Source organism: Scyliorhinus canicula, chromosome 28, assembly GCF_902713615.1.
Source record: "Scyliorhinus canicula chromosome 28, sScyCan1.1, whole genome shotgun sequence".
NCBI lineage: Eukaryota > Metazoa > Chordata > Chondrichthyes > Carcharhiniformes > Scyliorhinidae > Scyliorhinus > Scyliorhinus canicula.
The window spans coordinates 19953870-19970843 of record NC_052173.1 but is presented as its reverse complement, the minus strand read 5'-3'; positions in this window follow the sequence as shown (position 1 = coordinate 19970843).

The following is a 16974-nucleotide window of genomic DNA, read 5'->3' as shown; positions in this document are numbered from 1 at the left end:
ACCTTACACTACGGGCAATTTAGCATGGCCAATCCACCTAACCCGCACATCTTTGGACTGTGGGAGGAAACCGGAGCACCCGGAGGAAACCCACGTACACACGGGGAGGACGTGCAGACTCCACACAGACAGTGACCCAGCCGGGAATCGAACCTGGGACCCTGGAGCTGTGAAGCATTGATGCTAACCACCATGCTACCGTGAGGCCCCCTCATCTTCTCAACATGCTCGCTTCTCCATTTTGCTGAGTCATAACGTCTCATGTCCTTCAAAGATTGTTTCCTGGAGTCTTTAGAGAATTCCCAAAGAGACTTCCAGTAGCAAGACCCACTCCTAGGGATGCACATCACCAAAAATCTGTCCTGATCCACCCATGTCAATGCTACCACTAAGAAAGCACAACAACGCCTATACTTTCAGACCCATTGGCCGGGATGGAAAGTATACTGGAAACACTGAGGAAGTTCGGCCAGTTCTCAGGGTACAAATTAAATATGGCCAAGAGTGAGATGTTTGTGGTGCAGGCAAGGGGCCAGGAGAACAGACTGAGAGGGCTACCATTTAGGCTGGTTGGGGAAAATATCCGGTATTTGGGAATCCAGGTGGCACGAGACTGGGGCAGGCTGCACAAGTTAAATTTGGCCAGGGTGGTGGAACAAATGAAGGGAGAGTTTCGGAGATGGGATGCACTCCCGCTGTCGTTGGCAGGGCGGGTGCAGACTGTAAAGATGACAATCCTCCCTAGATTCCTGTTCATTTTTCAGTGCCTCCCGATCTTTATCCCACAGTCCTTCTTCAAAAGAGTTAATAAGATGATCTGAGCTTTGTCTGGGCGGGAAAATCCCCGCGGGTGAAGAAGGCGATGCTTGAGAGGAGCCGCAGCGAGGGAGGGCTGGCATTGCCGAGTCTGATTAACTATTACTGGGCGGCTAACATGGCTATGATAAGGAAGTGGATGGTGGGTACAGGGTCTATCTGGGAGCGGGTGGAGGCGGCTTCGTGCAGGGGCACCAGCTTGGCAGCCCTGGTCACGGTTCCTCTACCGCTGCAGCCGGCCAGGTACTCCACCAGCCAGTGGTGGCGACCCTGCGGATATGGGGCCAGTGGAGGAGGCATGTCGGGGAGATGGGGGTGTCGGTTTGGGCGCCAATCTGCGACAACCATCGGTTTGCCCCTGGCAGTATGGATGGGGGGTTTCGAGCATGGCGGCGGGTGGGGGTGGGGAGGGAGGGCGATATGTTCCTGGAAGGGAGCTTTGCGAGTCTGAGGAGCTTGGAGGAGAAATTTGGTCTGGTAAGGGGAAACGATTTCAGGTACCTACAGTTGCGGGACTTTGTCTGTAGACAGGTCCCATCCTTCCCGCCAATGGGGATCCAGGACAGAATAGTCTCTAGAGGGGAGGGTAGAGTCTCTGATATTTATAAGGTGCTCATGAAGGAGGAAGGGTCCCAGATGGAGGAACTGAAACTCAAATGGGAGGAGGAGCTACGCGGGGAAATGGAGGACGGGCTGTGGGCAGAAGCCCTGAGTAGGGTAAACTCGACCGCAACATGTGCCAGGCTCAGCCTGATTCAATTTAAGATCGTTCACCGGGCCCACATAATGGTGGCTCAGTAGAGGACAAATGCGCTAGGTGCGCAGGAGGACCAGTGAACCACGTACACATGTTTTGGGCATGTCCGATGCTTAGGGGGTACTGGGAGGGATTTGCGGGGATCATGTCCTGGGTGCTAAAAACAAGGGTGGCGATGGGTCCATGGGTGGCAATTTTTGGGGTTTCGGAGGACCTGGGAGTCCAGGGTGAGAAAGAGGCCGATGTTTTGGCCTTTACTTCCCGGCGACGAATATTATTGGCATGGAGGGACTCAAAGCCTCCGAAGACTGAGTTGTGGCTTTCGGACATGTCGAGTTTTCTGGGGATGGAAAAAATTAAAGTTCGCCTTGAGGAGATCTGTACAGGGGTTTGCCCGGAGGTGGCAACCATTCATTGACTTCTTTGCGGGAGAGTGAGCGTCAGCAGTGGGGGGGGGGGGGGGGGGGGGGGAGGAGGTTAGAGTAGAGTAGAGTAGGAGGGATAAATTGGCGGGTAATGCCGATGGGAGAGGAGCGGGCTTGTGCGGTATGGTACGATTGAAGTATTGATTGTACGTGGATGTTTGCACATTTTTGCCTTTTTTGCTTTCTTTTTGTTGATGTCTGTAACTGTTTACAATGCTGAAAAATACCTCAATAAAATTGTTTGTTAAAAACAAAAACCAACGCCTATACTTCCTCAGGAAACTAAGGAAATTCGGCATGTCCACATTAACTCTTACCAACTTTTACAGATGCACCATAGAAAGCATCCTATCGGGCTGCATCACAGCCTGGGTATGGCAACTGGTCTGCCCAGGACCGCAAGAAACTTCAGAGAGCCGGGAACACTGCCCTGTCCATCACACAAACCTGCCTCCCATCCATTGACTCCATCTACACCTCCCGCTGCCGGGGGAAAGCGGGCAGCATAATCAAAGACCCCGCCCACCCGGCTTACTCACTCTTCCAACCTCTTCCATCGGGCAGGAGATACAAAAGTCTGAGAACACGCATGAACAGACTCAAAAACAGCTTCTTCCCCACTGTTACCAGACTTCTAAACAACCCTCTTATGGTCTGACCTGATTAACACTACACCCTGTATGCTTCACCCGATGCCGGTGTCTATATATTTATATTGTGGACCTTGTGTTGCCCTATTATGTATTTTCTTTTAATTTTATTTTCATGTACTAAATGAACTGCTTGAGCTGCTCGCAGAAAAATACTCATCACTGTACCTCGGTACACGTGACAATAAACAAAATCCAATCCAGTGACTCTTTTTCCCAGCCACACCAGGACAAATTTTCAGGGGTCCTTAAATCTCCACAGGTCCCATTTCCTTAACCAGAGAATAAGCTCCCATCACCATCCTTTCTGGTGGCCAATAAAACATGCTTTCCTCTGCTGTTCACAAGAGCTGCTGTTTTCCTGTGTCTCTCCGGGAATCTCTCTCTCTCTCACTCTTGAGGGTCTTGGAGCCACTAAGTCTGGAGCCAGTAGGTCTTCTGCCTTTTCCATTGTCTCCAGGTGTTAACAATTGGCACCTTGCTTTCAATAGGGCAGCACGGTAGCATAGTGGTTAGCACAGTTGCTTCATAGCGCCGGGTTTGATTCCCGGCTTGGGTCACTGTCTGTGAGAAGTCAGCACATTCTCCCGTGTGTGCGTGGGTTTCCTCCGGGTGCTCCGGTTTCCTCCCACAGTCCAAAGATGTGCTGTTAGGTGGATTGGGCATGCTAAATTGTCCCTTAGTGTCCAAAAAATGTTAAGTGGGGGTCACTGGGATAGGGTAGGTATGTGGGCTTCAGTAGGGTGCTCTTTGTAAGGACCGGTGCAAATGTGATGGGCTGAATGGCCTCCTTCTGCGCTGTAAATTCTATGATTCTATAATACGGCTTGACGTGGAACCCCTTGCCGCCATAGCAATTAGTACTTAAGGACTTGTTTCCAGGCAGAACATTTTACCTTAAATTAAAGGAGAGACATAACCATCTTATAAAACTTCACATTCATACCAATATTTTCAACGTGGCCTTACCATAAGTGTTGAAGTTTGAAATGTAATCAAATGTTCTTGAAATTAATTCTAGTTTGAGTAGCTTTGTGTTGTTACCAATACAAGTTGTGATTGTTACTAAGTTGCAACTGAGTCAGGGGCTACTCTGATCTCTGGGATAAAAACAAAAAGTGCTGGAAAAACTCAGCAGGTTTGGCAACAAATGTGGAGAGAGAAACAAAGTTAATGTTTTGAGTCCAAAATGACTCTTTGGAACTGTGATATATGGGACCTTGTTTGCTTGTCTTCAAGTCCCAGAGCTTTTCTGTTGCTTAAAACTTTTCCAATTAAGGGGCAATTTAGCGTGGCCAATCCACCTACCCTGCACATCTTTGGGTTGTGGGGGTGAAACCCACGCAAACACGGGGAGAATGTGCAAACTCCACACGGACAGTGATCCAGAGCCGGGATCAAACCTGGGACCTCAGCGCCGTGAGACAGTAGTGCTAACCCACTGCGCCACCGTGCTGCCCCTCCCAGAGCTTTTCTTGAATTGGCTCCAGTTTGCTTTGCTTCTCTCAGGAGTTAGTGTGGACAGGGGGTGAGTGACTGGTGTGCAAAGTTGCTCTGTCAACTGGATGAAGCAAGCTTGGTTCGCATCACTTCCAGAATCTGCTATTGTGTGTGTGTGGGTGGGTGAAGGGGAGGGGGGGGGGGGGGGGGGAGAGATTTCCATCCCATCAATCTGGAGTGAATCAGAGTTAGGTGCCCAGGTTTAAAGAACAGCATTTCAACCCACTGTGGCACTCACCCTGATCTAACTTTATAATCTAATCTGATGTAGCTGTTTGATTTGAATTCTAGAATTAGCTCCAAACAATACAGCATTGGCCAATACAATATAGAATCTCAGCTGTATACATAGTACTGTGAGATATTCACAAGTTATAAACCCACAACTTACACTCAAACCAAATCTTGCCACTTGAATTTTAGGAAAGAAACAAGGGAACACAATACATATCTGATATGGTCAGCAGCATCAAACTAGAAGAGACCAGAAGTGGTTGAATGAAAGAGATGTAAGCAATAGGAGATAAAGACTCAAATAGACAGATTGCTTTTGCAGTCACCAAAGTTGCAAAGTTACTTACCTGACAAGTTACTGAGCAGAGTAGAATTTTAAGTATTGATTCTGATGGCATTAGGCTCAAAATTTCAAAAAGCTATTTCTTAAATGCACTCCATATGATGCAATAATCGCAGCTGTCATGGCCTAGAAATTACTCGATAGGTCATACAGGCAGACAACTTTTTAGATGGTCAGTTGACATTAACTATTTTAGCTGAAGTAATTTAAGTACATTCAAGACAAATAGGTTAACGTCTCCATTAAAATAAAGCATTGACAGACTTCCGGTTGCGTGATGCGGAGCTAAGCCGCACGTTCGGAGGCTCCCGCTATTTTCGGACTTTTGGGCTCTTTTGAGGGCCCGTAACGGCGCTGGTTGGACTTTTCCCGGTGTGGGAAGACATCCGCTGTGCCTCTCTGCCGGTGGATGGACTGGACCAGGAGCAGAGCGGTCAAAAAATTGGCTTTGGAGCAGAGAAAGGTGCGAGGGAGGAAGACCAAGATGGCGGCGGGCGGGGAACCGGCAGCGTGGCAGCAGTGGGCGCAGGAACAGCAGGAGCAGCTCCATCGCTGCTTCAGGGAGTTGAAAGCTGAGCTGCTGGAACCTCTAAAGGCTTCACTGGACAAGCTCACAGCGACTCAGACGGCCCAGGGGGCAGAGATCCGCGAGGTCCTGCAAAAGGCCTCGGAGAATGAGAACGAAATCCTAGGCCTGGCAGTGAAGGTGGAGTCGCACGAGGCCGCTCCACAAGAAATGGCAGGCGAGGCTGGAGGAAATGGAGAACCGCTCGCGGCGCAAGAATTTGCGGATCCTGGGCCTCCCGGAGGGGCTGGTGGGATCGGACTTGGGGGCCTACGTGGTCACGATGCTGAACTCGCTAATGGGAGCGGGGTCCTTCCAAGGGCCCTTGGAGCTGAAGGGGGCTCATCGAGTGTTGGTGAGAAAGCCCAGGCCGAACGAGCCGCCAAGGGCGGTGCTGGTGCGGTTTCACCGCTTCGTTGACCATGAGTGTGTGCTGAGGTGGGCCAAGGAGAGGAGCAGCAGGTGTGAGAATGCAGAGGTCCGAATTTACCAGGACTGGAGTGCGGAGGTGGCAAAGAAAGGGGCTGGTTATAACCGGTCAAAGGCAGTGCTGCACAAGAGAGGGGTGAAGTTTGGCCTGTTACAGCCGGCGCGCCTCTGGGTCACTTATAACTGACCGCCAGTACTACTTTGACTCCCCGGAAACGCTGGACCTTTGTCCAGGCAGAGAAGCTGGACTCGGACTGAGGATTGAGGGGGGGTTGGGGACTGATGTACAGTGTTCGGAGGCTCTGTTCTCCCTTGCTCTTTTGTGTTGGTTTTTGTTTTTGTTGTGGGAAGCTTGGGGGATGTTTTGTAGGCCCGTTGTGGCGCGGGCCCTCTCTTCCCGCGTTTTGGGTCGAGGGGCAGGGTTTAAGCTGAAGGCGCGGGCTTTTTCCCGCGCTGGAGTCGGAAATGGGGGGGGGGGGGGTACTGTGCCGGTTGGGGGGAAGGGTGGTTGTGTTACACCGGGAAGGGGGGAGGGGGGTTTCGTTGGGGTGGCGGGAGCAGCCGGGGTCAGCAGGAGTCGGCTGATTTACAACGAGAGGGGCAACGCAGCTAGGGGGGCCCTAGCTAGGGGGGTGGGGGCGGGAGAGGGGTGTCGGGGGGGAGTAGGGGGGTACCGAGTTGCTGCTGGAAGGACTGAAGGGGAACTGATGGTGCTAGGGGGAGTCGGGATGAGGATCTGCCACCCTGGGGAACGGGCTGTGCAGGGACTGCGGGCACGTGGTTGGCCGAGGAAGAGTTATGGCTGACCGGAGGAGAGGGAGGATGACTAGCCCCCCGATTCGGCTGGTCACATGGAATGTAAGAGGGCTGAATGGGCCGGTCAAGCGGGCCCGGGTGGTTGCACATTTGAAGGGGCTGGGGGCGGATGTGGCTATGCTCCAGGATACGCACCTTAGGGTGGCGGATCAGGTAAGGTTGAGAAAGGGGTGGGTTGGGCAAGTGTTCCATTTGGGGTTGGATGCGAGGAACCGGGGGGTGGCGATTTTGATGGGGAAGAGTATGTCGTTTGTGGCGTCGAGTGTGGTTGCGGATAGTTGTGGCAGATATGTGATGGTGAGCGGTAGGCTTCGGGGGAGTGGGTGGTGCTGCTTAATGTGTACGCCCCAAATTGGGATGACGCAGGCTTTATGCGGCGTATGCTGGGCTGGATTCCAGACCTTGAGACGGGGGGCTTGATAATGGGAGGAGATTTCAATACAGTGCTGGACCCAGCACTGGATCGCTCCAGGTCCAGGACGGGTAAGAGGCCGGCGGCGACCACAGTGCTGAGGGGGTTCATGGACCAGATGGGAGGGGTGGATCCTTGGAAGTTTATGAGGCCGGGGAGGGGGGGGGGGGGGCAGAATTCTCGTTCTTCTCCCATGTCCATAAGACTTACTCCCGGATTGACTTTTTTGTCTTTAGCAGGGCGTTGATTCCGAGGGTGGTAGGTGCGGAATATTTGGCGATAGCCATCTCAGATCACGCCCCGCATTGGGTGGATCTGGAGCTGGGGGAGGGGATGGACCAACGCCCGCTGTGGAGGTTAGAGATGGGGCTGTTGTCGGGCGAGGAGGTATGCGGGCGGGTCCGGAGGTGCATAGAGGGGTATTTAGAAACAAATGATAATGGGGAGGTGCAGGTGGGGGTGGTCTGGGAGGCGCTGAAGGCGGGTGGTTAGGGGGGAGCTGATTACCATCAGGGCACATAGGGAGAGGGCCAAGAAAAGGGAGAGGGAGAGGTTGGTGGAAGAGATGGTGAGGGTGGACAGGAGGCACGCGGAGGTCCCGGAAGGAGGGCTATTGAGGGAGCGTCGTAGTCTCCAAGCGGAGTTTGATATATTGACCACCAGGAATGCGGAGGCGCAGTGGAGGAGGGCGCAAGGGGCGGTATACAAATACGGGGAGAAGGCGACTCGGATGCTGGTGCACCAACTCCAGAAGCGGGAGGGAGATAGGGATGGAGGAGGGAGTCTGGTGCGGTGTGCAAGGGGCATTAACGGAGTGTTTAGGACCTTCTATGATGACCCAGCACGGTAGCATTGTGGATAGCACAATTGCTTCACAGCTCCAGGGTCCCAGGTTCGATTCCGGCTTGGGTCACTGTCTGTGCAGAGTCTGCGCATCCTCCCCGTGTGTGCGTGGGTTTCCTCCGGTTTCCTCCCACAGTCCAAAGACATGCAGGTTAGGTGGATTGGCCATGATAAATTGCCCTTAGTGTCCAAAATTGCCCTTAGTGTTGGGTGGGCTTACTGGATTATGGGGATAGGGTGGAGGTGTTGACCTTGGGTAGGGTGCTCTTTCCAGGAGCTGGTGCAGACTCGATGGGCCAAATGGCCTCCTTCTGCACTGCAAATTCTATGTTATACCAGTGAGTGCCCCCTGGGGAGGAGGGAGGAATGGACCGCTTTTTGGGCAAGCTGCAGTTCCCGAGAGTGGGGGAGGAGCAGGTGGAGGGTCTGGGGGCGCCAGTTGAGCTGGTCAATGCGATGGGGAGTATGCAGTCAGGGAAGGCACCGGGGCCCGATGGGTTCCCGGTGGAATTTTATAAGAAGTTTTCAGACCTGCTGGGCCCGCTGCTAGTGAGGACCTTGAATGAGGCAAGGGAGGGGGGGGGAGGGGGGCTTTGCCCCCGACGATGTCCAGGGCGTTCATTTGATTGATTCTGAAGCAGGATAAGGTCCCCCTCCAGTGTGGGTCATACAGGCCGCTTTCGCTCCTCAATGTGGATGCGAAACTGCTGGCCAAGATACTGGCCAGGAGGGTGAAGGATGTGGTGCCACAGGTTATTCATGAGGATCAAACAGGTTTTGTGAAGGGGAGGCAGTTGAACATTAATGTGCGGCGGCTTCTCAATGTCATAATGATGCGGTGGATGGGGAGGCGGAGATAGTGGTGTCGATGGATGCGGAGAAGGCCGTTGACAGGGTGGAGTGGAGATACCTTTGGGAGGTTTTTGAAGAGGTTCAGGTTTGGTGAGGGATTTATTAGGTTGGTGAGGCTGTTGTATGATGCCCCGGTGGCGAGTCTGGTGATGAATGGGAGGAGGTTGGAGAACTTTCAGTTGTACCGAAGGACGAGGCAGGGGTGCTCCCTGTCTCCCCTGCTGTTTGCGTTGGTGATCGAACCCCTAGCCATGGCGCTGAGGGAATCGAGGAACTGTAGGGGGATTTTGCGGCGGGGGGGGGGGGGGGGGGAGGAGCATCGGCTGTCGTTGTACGCGGACGATTTATTGTTGTACATTGCAGATCCGGTGGGGGGGGGGGGGGGGATGCCAGAGGTGATGAGGATTCTTGGGGAGTTCGGGGACTTCTCTGGGTATAAGCTCAACGGGGGAAGAGTAGCTGTTCGTGGTGCATTTGGGGGACCAGGAGAGAGAGATAGGGGAGTTTCCGCTGAAAAGGGCAGAGAGGAGCTTCAGATACCTGGGGGTCCAGATAGCCAGGAGCTGGGGGGCTCTGCACAGGCTCAACTTTACAAAGCTGGTGGAGCAGATGGAGGAGGAGTTTAGGAGGGGATGTGTTACCACTCTCCCTATCGGGCAGGGTCCAGTCGGTCAAAATGACGGTGCTCCCGAGGTTTCTGTTCCTCTTCCAGTGTCTATCCCGAAGGCTTTTTTCAGGAGGGTCAGTAGGAGTATCACGGGGTTTGTGTGGGCGCAGAAGACCCCGAGGGTGAGGAGGGCATTCTTGGAGAGGGGTAGGGACGTGGGGGGGTTGGCACTGCCCAACCTGTGTGGGTACTACTGGGCTGCGAACGTGGCAATGATACGTAGGTGCATGATGGAGGGGGAGGGGGCGGCATGGAAGAGGTTGGAGGCTGCGTCCTGTGTGGGCACGAGCTTAGAGGCGCTGGTGAAGGCGACATTGCCGCTCCCCCCAGCAAGGTATTCTACGTGTCCGGTAGTGGTGGCTACCATCAAAATCTGGGGGCAGTGGAGGCGGCATAGGGGGGAGGTGAAGGCTTCAGTGTGGTCCCCGATATGGGTGAGCCACCGGTTTGTACCAGGGAGGATGGATGGAGGGTTTTTGAGCTGGCACAGGGCAGGTATCAGGCGGACGGGGGACCTCTTTCTCGATGGGAAGTTTGCGACCTTAGAGGAGTTGGAGGAGAGGTGGGGCCTCCCCCCAGGGAATACCTTCAGGTATATGCAGATTAGGGCGTTTGTTAGGCGACAGGTGGCGGAGTTTCCACTGTTGCCGCCAAGGGGGGCTCAGGACAGGGTGCTCTCGGGAATGTGGGTCGATGAGGGGAGGATCTCGGCAATCTACCAAGTGATGCAGGAGGGGGAGGAGGCCTCGGTGGAAGAGCTGAAAGAGAAGTGGGAGGAGGAGCTGGGAGAGGAGATCGATGAGGGGACGTGGGCGGATGCTTTGGGAAGGGTGAATTCCTCCTCCTCTTGCGCGCGGCTTAATTTAATCCAACTAAAGGTGCTGCACAGGGCTGGGACCAGGCTGAGCCGGTTCTTTGGGGGAAGAGGACAGGTGTGGCAGGTGTTCGGGGAGCCCAGCAAATCACACCCACATGTTCTGGGCGTGTCCTGCGTTGGAGGGCTTTTGGAGGGGTGTTGCTGGGACCTTGTCAAGGGTAGTTGGCTCCAGGGTGGAGCCGGGCTGGGGGCTCGCAATTTTCGGGGTAGCCTCAGAGCCGGGAGTGCAGGAGGCGAAAGAGGCCGGTATTCTGGTAGCCCGGCGCAGGATTCTTTTACAGCGGAAGGATGCAAAGCCCCCGAGCGCGGAATCCTGGATCAACGACATGGCTGGGTTAATTAAACTGGAGAGGGTCAAGTTTGCCCTAAGGGAGTCGGTGCAAGGGTTCTTCCGGCGGTGGCAGCCGTTTCTGGACTTCCTGGCAGAGCATTAGGGGGCGGTCAACTTCAGCAGCAACCTGGGGGGGGGGGGGGGGGGGGGGGGGGGGGGGAGGAGAACGACTTGTTTGCTATGGGGGTGTGGTTTCATGGTTTTATGCTCATTCTTTTTGTTAATTTGTTGCTTTTGTATTTGGGGTGGGGTTACTGTTTTTCTTTGTTTTGTTGATTAAAATTTGTTGAAAATTTTGAATAAAAATTATTTTAAAAAAAAATAAAGCATTGAAAATGTTTTAAACATCTGGTAAACCATTCATCCCTTATCACGATCTTGGAAGGCTTTCATATACGAAATTTGTTCACATTTCCAACTGTCTGAAGAGTATGTCCTACCGCATAGAATCACAGCTAGTGAATGTACTTCTTTTGCCAAATGTATTTTTTTGCCCCTCTCTAAAAATTTTAGGTCTCTCCTTCCTGAGGTTCCTTCCGGACGTGCGATAAACTACTCTTTGATAGATAGGGCTGTGCCAGTCTTGACTGATATTCTAGAGCTAGCCATTAAGAAATTGTACACAAGGCACCCCATGCCAACCGAGTGCTTCCTCTTAATGCTGTGGTTGAGGCCTATACTTCCTGGCGAATGTCTTGTGAAACTAGATACAGCAACACAAAGGTTTAGTAAGTAACAAATGGAAAGATACTTCCACAAAGCTGATGTGAAAGGGCTGGTCTCATTCTTTTCTTTTAATAAAATTTAGTTTTAAAAAAAACCCAGTTTTAACTTCATGTTGAAATTAGCCTCGTTAAGTATCCTAAACTAGGATTCGACCTCCAGTTTATTCATTTTAAAATGGCACATAAAAGAAGAATGTGCTGATACTGGAGGCACTTTCTTTCCAACTCGGCTCCAGCTCGAGGGCAGCAATGCAAGACAGAGCCGGAGGTTTTGACATTCACCGAGTGAAAAGCAGAAACTAATCCAGGATTAATGTCAGAGGTAGAGAGAGAGGAAATGTCCCAGGAGGATTTAGGATGTTCAAAACTAATTTCGGATGGTCAAAAGAACTGTTTGAAAATGCAATTAAAATTGTACATTCTTGAACAGGACATACAAAAGGGGGAAAGTATTCTCCTGTCCGAGTTTCCTTGATGGAGGCGTTAACGTACCAAAGGGAAGAGCTTCAATGGGAACTCCCCATCCTGACTTTTTTTCCATGTTCTTAATTGAATTATTTTAATTGAAAAGAAATGCGCCTGTTTGTCACAGGTAAAATATTTTATTAGCTTCTCTGCAGTGTAGTCTGATCAATATTAGAACCCGTATTTCTTGCCCTTTTGCCAAACCTTTATAACGATTGGGAGGTTCTTCTGGAGCAGAGCAGACAAACAATTCATTTGCAATCTTGGAGGAGAAATACAGGAAGTACAATTCTGAACGAGTGAGAGATCAGATACTGAGTGAGATTTATTGATTTGCTTTCTCTTGACACTCTTGCTCTGGTTGGAATGTTAAAGCACCTCAGTCAGACATCATTTCACAAAGTGGAAACTTGTTGGAAACATTATCTTCTGCTATTGCACAGTGCTAGTCATACCTAAATCAGGGAAATAAATTTAGTTTGGGGGCTTTGCTACTGGCGTCAAAATAAAACAATGTCAAATGACTAAATGTTCTGATCTCCATCTGGAATCATGTCAAACCTCAAGTGCTCAGAATCGAATCAGAGGGTGACGTCTTCTGAAAACAATCAGCCATGTTTAATTCATCCTTCATAGAGCCACAGACTTCGTACAGTGCAGAAGGAGGCCATTCGGCCCAGCGAGTCTGCACCGACCCTCCAAAAGAGCACCCTAACCCAGGCCCACACTCCTGCCCTGTTCGCCTAACCCCACCTAACCTTCACATCTTTGGACACTAAAGGGACAATTTCGCATGGCCAATGCACGTAACCTGGGAGGAAACCAGAGCACCCAGAAGAAACTCACGCAGCCAGAAGGAGAACGTGCAAACTCCACCCAGACACCCAAGGCCAGAATTGAACCCGGGTCCCTGGTGCTGTGAGGTACCAGTGATAACCACTGTGCCCCACCCCCACCCTCCTTGGGCCAGTGATACAGCAAATCAACCTCAAATTTGACATGTCAGTAGATGTAACTGACTAAGATCAACCTGTGCCATATTATAATATTCAATCAGTCACTGGTGAGATTCCACCGAAGAAAGTAAATTATACCGAATTTACCGTACAGACCACAAGCCATTCAGGCCAACTGCTCCATCATGTTTATGCTCCACAAAAGCTTCCTTCCCCTTCTTCATCTCACCCTACGATCATATCCTTCTACTCCTTTCTCCCTGCTGTATGTATCCTCCTTAAATAACATTTCCTGCAAGTTATCGAACACAAGATGTTGAGCGAATATACTAGGTCGCGTGGGGCAGTTAACAGCACCATTCATGTTTCAATAGACCGCCAGTTGACAGAGATATTGTGTTCCCCATTTCCTGAACTCTTCCTGAGTTAGTGAATAAAATCGTGCCAGGCAACATACTGCCAAGAGGTGGCGACATTTCACCATAACGATGGCAACACAACGTGCCACCCTCGGTGCATGGTGATATTCACTCTCTGGAAAATAAACATTTACAACAAAGGCAATGTCAGAAAATGAATGAATCCAGTCTATCCAGTATTCGACTCTAATATCACTGTACCCCTTCTGATGATTCATTTAAAGTTTGGGTTTAAATGTTAAGAATTGCGAACTTTATTCCGTTTGTGTTACTTGAACGAAGTTCTGGACTCCGGAAACATGTCTCCCATTCTGTCATCACCATTCAAAAGCCTCGAGAAAAGCATGACTCTTATTGGAAGTGATTTATTTTTCATGCTTCCCCTTTTCCAGAAGAATAATCCCTTGTTGGAAACGTGTTCTTTGGAGGACCGCGATTAATGTTTCCTCTCGCAGCCGCACAGAAGCTCCGAGCACAAGTTGCTGTGCGAAAAGATTTAACAGGGCCCAAAGCCCTTAAGTAATAGACTGTGCACAACAAAATGAGGGGATGCTGTGCAGCACCCAGGGATTTGGGGCTCATAAACACTTTGCATCCAGAATGCAGGCAGGTAAATACATTTTGTTCCCATGCTGTAAGCCTCCTATGGGTGGGGGGCAGAGGGAGCAATGCTTTAGCCAGTCTATCTAATGGGCACTCAGTCTAATCTAGTGACAGCTCAACCCAACCCAGCCTCCTGGACAGACACACACTCCTGGCATCACCTGAGCCGCATGCAATTAAAGTTTCCACTTTTTGTTCCAGTATTATCCGCTGAGAGTTGTAGGAATTCGAAATAATTATGCCGAAATGTAGGACTTTTATTCGGAACCGTTCTCTAAACTTTATTGTAACAGTGATATCAGAACTTTACCTGGAACCTTGGAATTTCTTGATGAAGAAAGACAAGATCCATCCCGTTCACCTTCTGCCGTCCTGGTATGAATAACTCTCTCTCCCTCCCCCATTGTGTTTGAGTCCTTTCCCAAACTCACACAGATAAAATGACAGCTGCTGTTATCATTTAGAATACTTTGCAAAACATAATCACAATTATACAGTCCCAAATTCTGAAACTGTTGCATACATCGAAGAAATAACGAGTATGGTGAGATTGGAGTCAAAATGATTTACATGAGCAGCAAGGATCGATCAAATGATTTACCGAAAAATGGGCCAAGCCAATAATCCTAATTTCCACAGGAGTCATCGGCAGCAGCTGTTCCTGCATTCGAGGATGATGGCCACTCAGGGTGGTGAGTTTCTGTCATGTGTTTTCATCTGAATGAACAGACTGATTCTCCACCCGAGACCTTTGAGAACATGGGCCAGGAAGTCCCACGAGCAGTGGGACCCAGGAATGCAGGATTAGCTTACTTTTCTTTCCTTCTCTCTTGCTGCTCTGCCTAATTGTTAAGACTTTGGAGTCAAGGCCTGATGCAGCTTGATGGGACAGGTTGTCACCATTTTGAACGATTTCTCCTCCCAGTTATTCATTTCAATGCTTCGAGGAGAGTTTCAGAGTGTCTTTGAAGCGTTGTCTTTGTCCCTCCCTCGAAGGCTGGCCATTTGAGAATTGAGAAAACAGGACGTGGTGGGGCAGCCACTTTTTGGGCACCCGGACTGTGTCCAGCTCATTGAAGTTCATTTTGCAGGAGTGCTGTCCGAATGCTTGTGGAGCTGGCTTCAAGGAGGACACGAGCATTTGTTCAACCGTCCCCCATTGAACCCGGAGGATGTGATGGAGGCACTGCTGATGGAAGTTCCCTGGTTGAAGCCTGCGAGGGACTTTTAACGTGGGGACCTTGGGGCATGCAGTCATCGAGTTTGACAGGTTGGTGGCCAGATTCTGGTGACATGCTAAATCACAATGACCAGGCCCACCGGTGAGGCAAACTCTTCCTTCGCTTGTTCTGCCATTGAGGACATTTGGACTGCACTTTGCCTGGCACCTCCCCACGACCTTGCCGCCACGGTTGACATTGCTCAAGTCATCAGAATACACAAGCCTCACCGTCAAATCAGCGTGATGATCCATGGAGAAGGCTTCTGAAAGAAAACTTACTTTTCTTTGAGAATCTATACCTCTAGATCCCTTTGCTCCTCCTCTCCTCTTTCTCTCTCTCTCCTCCCCCCCCCCATTTAACATTTTCCAAGTATCTGGCCTCCTTACTCATTACCACGTGATGCACACTTACCTGTTTTGGAACCCATTTCCACAGCCATTCTGCAAGTTTATCGGTATTTTATTTTGTTGCAGATTTTTTTTCAGTAATAACTATGCCAATAATTACAATAACTTGCATTTATAAAGTGCCTCCAACATTGTAACACAACCCAAAAACCCCAGTTGCCGTCATCTGCACATTTTGAAATGGTACTTCGGATTCCAGAGCACAAATTGTTTAAGTGAATAAAGAACAACAATAGGCCCAGTGGTTACAGAGTGGTCTCTTAACTGTCATTCCTCCCTCAAATGATTCACTTCCATTGTGTCGGAGACCTTGCTGTTGGCAAAATGGCTGCTGTGCTTGCTTGCACAATAGCGATTGCACTCCAAATTACCCTCACTATGTAAGGCTCAGAGACACTGGGAGAAGGGATAAGATCGTATGTAAATACTTCCCTTTTCTTCTATAAATAACGTCATGGTAGCTTGTTTACAAAATAAGCATTAAGCAGCCTCCCGCTGATTGAAAAACCTTTTGTCAGAGATGTCTCTAAGTAAGCATGTAGGAATGTGAATCCTCACATGTGGAATGACAAAATTAAAAATTGGAATAAATGGACGATGGAACCTGCTTTTGGGGCTCGCTCCGTGATTAGTAGTAAACCCAAATAATTTCTGCTGAATTGAGAAGCTCCATTTTTAAAATCAATACAAACATTTCAGCAACGTCGGAATACCCGAGATCTGCAACTTACTGGAAACGTCTTGGGAAAGTCAGAGGGGTGTTGGCGAGCTCTGCATCTATGGTAACAAGAGGAATCTGGACAATTCTTCACAAGCACTGCTGCTGTCTATGATGCCAGTCTTCAGTCTTTTGTGCACTTCTTCCTCGATTAAAGAAAATGCAGTGTTTCTCCACTCTCCCTGCTTACATACCACTGTCAGTTGCTGTGCATTTGAAAAGACAGAATGGCTGAATCCTCTCATGATTTAATGTGATTACTGCCTGGGTCAACACTGTGTGACATGTGATGTGGAGAGGTTGTACAGGGAACAATGTGAACAGGCTGAAAGTGAGAGAGACAGACAGATGAATGATGACTCCTCTGAATAGGCCAGAGACAGGAATGGCTCCCAAAACCCCTGTTCAGTCTCTCGCGGCTTGTACCAGGAAGGGTGGACATGAGCACCACTGGGACCCAACAGCTGATCAAGGAAACCCTCGGTGCGGCAGCTTTGCGAACACTCCTGTCACTCATCTGCAAAGCGAGCTGGATTAGCAGAGAATGGGATTAGTGGAGTCGAGAGCCCAAAAGAGAGGTTTCCGGTTTACTCAGCCCTGCTCCTCGAGGCTAGCTTCATCTAACCCCCCCAGTCACGCTGTGCTAATGTGCACACAGCACAGTGAGAACCAGCCGAGCAAACTAAAGTCGTAATCCTTTCTCCTTGGAATTAAACAGTTAGATAAATGACTCTGCCCCAGTAAAGTCCAGACAATTCCATCACTTGGTGCTGACGAGCTGCTGAGGGGAAGCCAGTGGTAGATGGAGCTCTGGAAATATGAATAACATTGAGAGAGGAAAGTGGGGGATCATCCGCATGGGCAGCAGGAGTTGGTGGAATCACAAATGTAAAATATGCCCAATGGATAGTGTTGGACAGCTGTAAAATGGCAAGTGACCG